The sequence below is a fragment of the Mesoplodon mirus genome (assembly GCF_964341445.2).
Source record: "Mesoplodon mirus genome assembly, chromosome: 4".
Lineage (NCBI taxonomy): Eukaryota > Metazoa > Chordata > Mammalia > Artiodactyla > Ziphiidae > Mesoplodon > Mesoplodon mirus.
The window spans coordinates 31,021,788-31,029,131 of record NC_138979.1 but is presented as its reverse complement, the minus strand read 5'-3'; the positions used below and the strand labels follow the sequence as shown (position 1 = coordinate 31,029,131).

Genomic DNA, 7,344 nt, shown 5'->3' with positions numbered 1-7,344 from the left:
TTTCCTACCAATTTGAATAGCTTTTATTTCATTTTCTTGTCTGATTGCTGTAGCTAGGACTTCCAATACTGTGTTGAAGGGAACTGGTGAGAGTGGACATCCTTGTCTTCTTCCAGATTTTAGTGGGAAGGCTTTCAGTTTTTCTGTATTATTATACTGGTAGTGGGTTTGTCATAAATTGCTTTTATTATGTTGCAATATGTTCCCTGTATACCGACTCTTGTACGTATTTTTGTCATGAATGGATGTTGAATTTTATTGAATTATTTTTCTACATCTATTGAGATCATTTTGTGTTTTTGTCTTTTCTTTTGTTGATGTCATGTATCACATTGATTGATTTGCATATGTTGAAACATCCTTGTGACTGGTATGAATCCAACTTGGTCATTGTGTATGATCTTTTTTATGTGTTGTTGGATTCGGTTTGCTAATGTTTTGTTGAGAATTTTTGCCTCTATATTCATCAAAGATATTGGCCTGTAATTTTCTTTATTAGTAGTGTCTTTGGTTTTGGTATCAGGGTGATGGTGGCTTCATAGAATGTCTTTGAGAGTGTTCCTTCCTCTTCAGTCTTCTGGAAGAGTTGGAGTAGGATCACTACAAGTTATTCCTTGTATGTTTGGTAAAATTCACTTGTGAAACCATCTGGCCCTGAATTTTTTTATATAGGGAGGTTTTTTTAAAACAGATTCGATTTCACTTCTAGTGGATTGGTCTGTTCAAGCTATCTATTTCTTTTTGATTCAGTTTTGGTGGACTGTATGTTTCTAGAAAGTTGTCCATTTCTTCTAGGTTGTCGAACTTGTTGGCATATAATTGTTCATAGTATTTTTATGGGGTTTTTTTTTGTATTTCTGTGATAACAGTTGTGATTTGTCATCTTTCATTTCTTATTTTGTTTATTTGGATCTTCTCTCTTTCTTTCTTGGTGAGCCTGCCCAGAGGTATTTCAATTTTGTTTACCATTTCAAAGAACCAGCTCTTTGTGTGTATTTTGGGGTTTTTTTTTTTGTATTGTTTTCTAAATCTACATTTTATTTCCTCGCTGATCTTTATTATCTCCTTCCTTCTGCTGACTTTAGGTTTTGTTTGTTCTTCTTTCTAATTCTTTTAGGTGATGGATTAGGTTGTTTGAGATTTTTCTTGTTTCTTAAAGAAGACCTGTATTGCTATGAACTTTCATCTAAGAACGGCTTTTGTTACATCCCATAGATTTTGTATAGTTGTGTTTTCATTGTCATTTGTCTCAAGGTATTTTTAAATTTCTTCTTTGATTTCATTGTTGACCCATTGGTTTTTTAGTAGCATGTTGTTTAGTTTCCTTGTAATTTTTTTCTCGTTTCTTCTTCTTCTGTGGTTGATCTCTCGTTTCATACTGTTGTGATCAGAAAAGATGCTTGAGATAACTTCTTTAGTCTTAAATTTCTTGAGGCTTGTTTTGTGCCCTAGTATGTGGTCAGTCCTTGAGAAAGTTCCATGTACACCTGAGAAGAATGGGTATTCTGTCTTTTTTGGATGTAATGTCCTGAAAATATCAATTAAGTCTAACTGTTCTATTACATCATTTAGGATCTCTGTTGCCCTATTAATTTTCTGGCTGGAAGATCTGTCTTTTGATGAGAGTGGGGTATTTAAAGTCTCCTACTACTATCTCATTGAACATGGCAGCAGCTCTATAGGTTGCTGTTTTCTCCTCCAGTGGACCTGGGCCTGCACTCCAGCATCCATGTCTAAGGGACCTGCAGTTGGCATTGATCTTGGCACCACCTATTCTTGTGTGGGTGTCTTCCAGCATGGAAAGGTGGAAATAATTGCCAATGATCAGGGGAACCAAACTACCCCAAGCTATGTCACCTTTACTGATATCTAATGATTGATTGGTGATGCTGCAAAGAACCAAGGTGCAATGAATCACACCAACACAGTTTTTGATGCCAAACCCCTCATTGGACGAAGATTTGATGATGCTGTTGTCCAGTCTGATATGAAGCATTGGCCTTTCATGATGGTGAATGATGCAGGCAGGCCTAAGGTTCAAGTAGAATACAAGGGAGAGACAAAAAGTTTTTATCCAGAGGAGGTGTCATCCATGGTTTTGACAAAGGTGAAGGAAATAGCAGAAGCTTACCTTGGGAAGACTGTTACCGATGCTGTTGTCACAGTACCTGCTTACTTTAATGATTCTCAGCGTCAGGCCACCAAAGATGCTGGAACTATTGCTGGGCTCCATGTACTTCGAATCATCGACGAGCCAACTGCTGCTGCTATTGCCTATGGCTTAGACAAAAAGGTTGGAGCAGAAAGAAATGTGCTGATCTTCGATTTAGTTGGTGGCACTTTTGATGTGTCAATCCTCACTGTTAAGGATGGAATCTTTGAGGTCAAATCTACAGCTGGAGATACCCACTTAGGTGGAGAAGACTTTGACAACCGGATGGTCAACCATTTTATTGCAGAATTCAAGCACAAGCACAAGAAGGACATCAGTGAGAACAAGAGGGCTGTCCATTGCCTTCATACTGCTTGTGAGCATGCTAAGCACACTGTCTCTTCCAGCACCCAGGCCAGTATTGAGATTGATTCCCTCTGTGAAGGAATTGACTTCTATACCTCAATTACCCATGCCTGATTTGAAGAACTGAATGCTGACCTGTTCCATGGCACACTGGACCCTGTGGAGAAAGCCCTTCGGGATGCCAAGCTAGACAAGTCTCAGATCCATGATATTGTCCTGGTGGGTGGTTCAACCTGCATCCCCAAGATTCAGAAACTTCTACAGGACTTCTTCAACGGGAAAGAACTGAATAAGAACATCAAACCTGATGAGGCTGTTGCTTATTGTGCAGCTGTCCAGGCAGCCATTTTATCTGGAGACAAATCTGAAAATGTTCAAGACTTCCTGCTGTTGGATGTCACACCTCTTTCCCTTGGAAATGAAACTGTTGGTGGAGTCGTGACTGTCCTCATCAAGCGCAACACCACCATTCCCACCAAGCAGACGCAGACCTTCACAACCTACTCGGACAACCAGCCCAGTATACTCATTCAGGTTTATGAAGGTGAGCGTGCCATGACCAAGGATAACAACCTGCTTGGCAAGTTTGAACTCACAGGCATACCTCCTGCCCCCCGTGGTGTTCCTCAGATTGAAGTCACTTTTGATATTGATGCGAATGGCATCCTCAATGTCTCTGCTGTGGATAAGAGCACAGGAAAAGAGAACAAGATTACCAGCACTAATGACAAGGGCCGTTTGAGCAAGGAAGACATTGAACACATGGTTCAGGAAGCAGAGGAGTATAAAACTGAAGATGAGAAGCAGCAGGATAAGGTGTCTTCGAAGAATTCTCTTGAATCCTATGCTTTCAACATGAAAGCTACTGTTGAGGATGAGAAATTTCAAGGCAAGATTAATGATGAGGACAAACAGAACATTCTTGATAAGTGTAATGAAATAATCAACTGGCTTGACAAGAACCAGACTGCAGAGAAGGAAGAATTTGAACATCAGCAGAAGGAGCTGGAAAAAGTCTGCAACCCCATCATTACCAAGCTGTACCAGAGTGCAGGAGGCATGCCAGGAGGCATGCCAGGAAGAATGCCCGGGGGCTTCCCTGGTAGTGGAGCTCCTCCATCTGGTGGTGCCTCCTCTGGGCCCACCATTGAAGAGCTTGATTAAGCCAGCCTAGCATAGGTTTAGCATTGTTCCACACAACATTGAAGGATTTCTCCCTCTGTGTCTGTTAGTATTTGTTTTATATATGTGGGTGCTCCTATATTGGGTGTATATATGTTGACAAGTGTAATATTCTCTTCTTGTATGGGTCCTTTTATCATTTTATAGTGTCCTTCTTTATCTTTCTTTACAGTCTTTGTTTCAAAGTCTATTTTGTCTGATATAAATATTGTGATCCTGACTTTCTTGTCATTTCCGTCTGCATGAAATATCTTCTTCCATGTCCTCAATTTCAATCTATGTGTGCCCTTTGCCCTAAAGTGGGTCTCTTGTAGTTGGCATGTTTTAGGCTCTTGTATTTTAATCCAACCTGCCACTCTGTGTCTTTTGATTGGAGCATTTAGTCCATTGACACATAGGTAATTATTGACAGACATGTATTTATTGCCATTTTAAATGCTGTTTTCCTGTTGATTTTATATTTTATTTGTCCTTTTGTGTTTTGATGGTTTTCTTTTGTATTATACTTATATTTTCTTCTTTTTGGTTTTTGTGACTCTACTTCTTGATTTCTGGTTACCCTGTTTTTCACGTGCGTTAACCCCTTCTTATATTTACTTGCCTTAGACTGGAGTCATATAGGTTCAAACATTTTCTAGGGAAAAAATCTACATTTCCTTCCTCTCCTTCCCCACATTTTGTGATTTAGATGTCCTCTTTTACATCTTCATGTTTATCCTTTTACTGTTCCTTGTGGTTATCATCACTTTCACAGAAAATTTTTCTTTTTTTTTTTAAATGTGTGTACTGGCTTATTTAAGTGATTTATTTTTCAATTGTAATTTTCTCTTTCATATAGATTCTTTCTACTTTTCTATTTAGAGAAGGCCTTTCAATATTTCCTTTAGGGTAGGTTTAGTATTGCTGTATTCTTTTAGCTTTTTTGCTTGTCTGAGAAGTTCTTTATCTCCTATTTGAAATGATAATCTTGCTGGGTAGAGTATCCTAGGTTGCAGATTTTTCCCTTTCAGGACGTTGATTATGAATATATCTTGCCACTCCCTCCCTGCCTGCAACGTTTCTGTAGAGAAATCAGATGATAGCCTTATGGGGGTTCCCCTGCAATTAACTCTTCGTCTTGCTGCCTTGAGAATCCTCTCTTTAATTTTGCCATTTTTATTATAATATGTCTTGGTGTAGGTCTGTTTGGGTTCATCTTGTTTGGGTGCTTCCTGTACCTAGATATCTGTTCCCTTCTTTAGGTTAGGGAAGTTTTCAGCCATAATTTCTTCAAATACATTTTCAATCCCTTTTTCTCTATCTTCTCCTTCTGGGATCCCTATTATGCATAGATTGGCACACTTTATATTATCCCATAGGTCTCTTTTATTGCTTTCAATTTTTTTCATTAGGCTTTCTGTCTGATGTCCTGATTGGGTGATTTCCATTCTATCTTGCAGATCACTTATTCGTTCGTCTGCATTATTCATTCTGTTATTCTTTGCCTTTAGCTCAGCTTTTGTTTCAGCGAATGAATTTTCTAATTTTTCTTGGTGGATCCTTATAGTTTCTAGTTCCTTTTGACAGTGATATGCATTTCTGCCCCTAGCCTTTCTTAATTCCATCAGTATTTTCATTATCTCCTTTTTGAACTCAGTGCCTATTAGATTGAAGAGGTTGTTTTCAGTCTGTGTTCTTTCAGGAGAATTCTCTTGATCTTTTCACTGGGAGTGGTTCTTCTGCTTCTTCATTTTACTTATATTTCTCTTGCTCTGTGAGTTTAGGAGAAACAGTTATCTACTGTGGTCTTGGAGGGGTGTTTTTATGTGGGAACATCCCTGCATAGCTTGTGTGGATTTAATATTTTTTGGTGCAAGGGCTGTTTTTAGTGTGGATGCCTGCCATGTCTTTCCTTAGTGTATGGTGGCCTTTGATAGGAGATGTGACTGCTGTTGTGGTGACCAGAGCCTGCACTGGGTATTGAGTGTGGCCTCCTCTTTGCTCTGTGGTTGTCACTGCCCTGTCAGGGGCAGGGTCTGCTCCCTAGTTGTTGGAGTAAAAGCCACCAGATCTGTTTCTGAGCTACGTTTCTGGGCTGCAGTGTGAGGTAGATGGGATTGGAGTTCTCCCACTGGGAGATGAGCCACTGACTATTCCTTTGCCAGAACTGTTCACTGGTGAGCATGCTCTGTTGTGTCACCTGTCATCTGTTGTGCGGGTTCACAAAGTACACTGTTGTTGGCACTGCCCTCGGTCCTGTCTCAACCTTGGAAACGCTAGCAATTGGCCCTGGTGTCCCTCAGGCATTGTTTTCACAAGGCCACCAGCACAGATCCACTGAAGTCAGGTACGAGGACCACATTAGTCACACACCCAGACCCACTGTGAGATCTATGGGGGCAGCTCAGACCCTGGCCCAGCCCAGCACCCATGTGCAGGCACCCACATTCACGCACCCATATTCGTGCACCCACGAAGCCCACAGCTGCTTAGGCCAGACCCGTCCCAGCCACAGGAGCACCTGTTGTCCACTCGGATGTCCTGCAGGCGCTGAATTTACAAATCCAACAGTGGAGGTTTAAATCTGCAGCTGGTGCAGCTGCAGGGAGAGATTTCAGCCCTGCTTCCTTAGTCACGTGGCCCCTGGGGCTCAGCTGTGGTTTCAGCCCTGCCTCTGTGAGTGGCAACCCACTGGCACATACTCCCAGAGCCTGCTGAAGTGGCAGCTGGGTGCGAGATCTCGTGGACGCCTGAGCCCCCAGTAGTGGCTGGGGCATGCTCTCCCAGAGCCTGAAGAGGTGGGGGCCAGTGTGTGGAGAAAGAGACTGTAATGGCAGCCCCACCCCTCCCTTCATGCACCTCTTAACAATGGCACTTCACTTCCATGGAAGGTCCGGGCTTTTTCTGGGAACAGCCCCCTTTGGGGCTGTACCACATTCGGGCCCCTTCACGCTGTTTCCACAGCCAACCTCAGTCCTCTCCCTGGGTCTGTCCTCTAGACCCCGAGATCCAGCCCCCAGCCCCCGCCCCTACCAGTGGATGCGTGTCTCAGACTGGGGTGTGCAGGGCAGTGGCAGGGACTGTCTTTGTGGGTCTGTCTCTGTTGTGCCTGCCACAAACCAGTTGTTGCATTCTCCTCTGAGCCTCTCTGCTCCCTTTCTGTCCCAGGTGGTCTCCCCACAGCTGAGAGGGTTTTCCAGGGTGCAGAAACATTTCCTCTCTTTCAACTCCCTACCAGGGGCACAGGTCCTGTCCCAGTACCTCTTTTTTTTTTTTTCTTTCATCCTACCCTATTTCGTGGAGATCTTTCTTGTCCTTTCAGGTATTTGAGGTTTTCCACTAGTGTTCAGTAGGTGTTCTGTGAGAATTGTTCCATTTGTCGAAGTATTTTGGATGTATTTGTGGGAGGACGTGAGTGCTACTTTCTTCTACTCCACCATCTTGATTTGATTCCCTAGTCTGTTTTTTTTTTCTGAGTACAAGTCTTTTACCTCCTTAGTTAGTCTTATTCCCAGGTATTTTATTATTTTTGATGCTAATATAAATGAGATTGTTTTCTTTGTTTCAATTTCTGAAAGTTTGTTTTTAGTATGTAGAATTGCAACAGACTTCTGTTTAGTAATTTAGTATCCTGCAACTAAAGCAAATTCATTTATGAGTTCTAG

At 41.8% G+C, this 7,344-nt stretch overlaps 1 pseudogene across 1 annotated transcript; it reads left to right on the top strand.

Annotated features, from left to right (window-relative positions):
• Positions 1–1,672: 1,672 nt before the first annotated feature.
• LOC309803162 (heat shock cognate 71 kDa protein-like) lies at positions 1,673–3,720 on the top strand (annotated as a pseudogene). The gene has a single exon. The product of its transcript is annotated as a heat shock cognate 71 kDa protein-like (transcript).
• The last annotated feature ends 3,624 nt before the right edge of the window (positions 3,721–7,344 follow it).